This window comes from Vicugna pacos, chromosome 5 (genome assembly GCF_048564905.1).
Source record: "Vicugna pacos chromosome 5, VicPac4, whole genome shotgun sequence".
NCBI classification, from domain to species: domain Eukaryota; kingdom Metazoa; phylum Chordata; class Mammalia; order Artiodactyla; family Camelidae; genus Vicugna; species Vicugna pacos.
The window spans coordinates 17,203,559-17,205,065 of NC_132991.1; the positions used below are offsets into that span (position 1 = coordinate 17,203,559).

A 1,507-nucleotide genomic window follows, 5' to 3' on the forward strand; every position below is an offset into this window, starting at 1 on the left:
GAACAGTATCTGGCATATGGTTAATCATTCAACCATTACCTTTTTTTTTTAAATGAATTAAGGCATTTCAAAAGACCATAAGTAGATTTTAGAATGATAGTACAAATTCCCAATATGATGTTACACTTCTGTCAGAAAGAAGGACTTGCTTTCAGTGTTTTCGCTTACAACTAAGAAGGGACTGAAATGGAGTCTAGGCTGCGGGGCACTGTGGGTCAGCGCCTGGGCAGGGCAGAGGCATCGCAGTACCACAAGGCGTCAGTATGTAAGAGATTATGGCATCTGAAACCCACACTGTTTAAAAAGAAAGAAAAGGAACTTTTGTGATAATATTGAGGATCATTCCATTGATCTTCCTAGAAAAAAGGCTCTCTAATTTCACTAACAAGAACCCGAAAGAGTTTAAGAAATCTCCAAAACAGTTGGCTGCTTACATAAATAGAACAGTTGGACAAGCTGTGAAAAGCCCAGATAAGCTACGTAAGATCATCTATCACATAAAGAAAGTTCATCATCCCTTTCCAAATCCTTATTACAGAAGAAACCAGTCTTTAGAAGTGGGGGCTGTGACATGGCAAATAAAGAAAATGGACTGGCTTGTGCAGGCCACCTCCCTGAAAAATTATGCCACAATATTCATATTTGGTTCATTCCAGTGATTCTGGTTGTTCACAGACAGAGAGCCCATCATCAAAATAGAGTAGGTTTTGTTTTTCCCTCTGAGGTTTCTCAGGACCAGGAAACAATGACACAAGTTTTGTTCAGCAGGAATTTGAGATTGAATGTAGCTTTAACTTCCTGGAGAAAGAGAAGTGTAAGTGAACTTGTAGCTTCTTTGGTGAGGATAGAAGACCTTGGACTTGGGGTAGTTTGCCTTCCTGTGCCAACCAATAGTTTACAGGAAGAAAAGCAATACATCTCACTTGGCTGCTGTGTAGACTTGTTGCCTCTGGTAAAGTCACTACTTAAAAGCAGTTTTGAAGAATATGTAACAGTTGGTTTAAACTGGCTTCAAGCAGTTATAAAAAAGATGGTAGTCAGAACTATCATCCAAAACAGAAATTATAAATGATGGAAATATTCGAATTTTAAAACAACAAAGAAGTTGATTGTGGGAACAGGAAAACCATCTTACTTTGGTTCCAGGATATAAGGTAATATAGCCAAGGATGTAAATGCTTATTTATTACAGTTGCATTGAAAGACTTCATCTACTAAATAGCATTTGGTAATTCAGAACATCCCTGGACTATATGATTTCCCAAAAAATGTCTCATCAAAGAGCTATGAACTGTAGAAGAAATCAAAACCACTTTTTTCCCTTTAAAAAGCCACATAATGAAACCACTAACAAAATGCTAACAATCTACATGACATTGAAGTGGAAAAATATCCAAAAAGAGCAACTTCAACTTCAATGAGGTAGAAGTACACTATGAAGATTATTTGCCTTTGCTGCATTTGGGATTTATATGGTTATTTGGTAACATTATTTAAGAACTGTTGG

General features: G+C 37.0%; 1 pseudogene; it reads left to right on the top strand.

The window, feature by feature from the left end:
* Positions 1 to 275: 275 nt before the first annotated feature.
* Positions 276 to 1,201, top strand: LOC102542992 (KATNB1-like protein 1 pseudogene; annotated as a pseudogene).
* Positions 1,202 to 1,507: the final 306 nt, after the last annotated feature.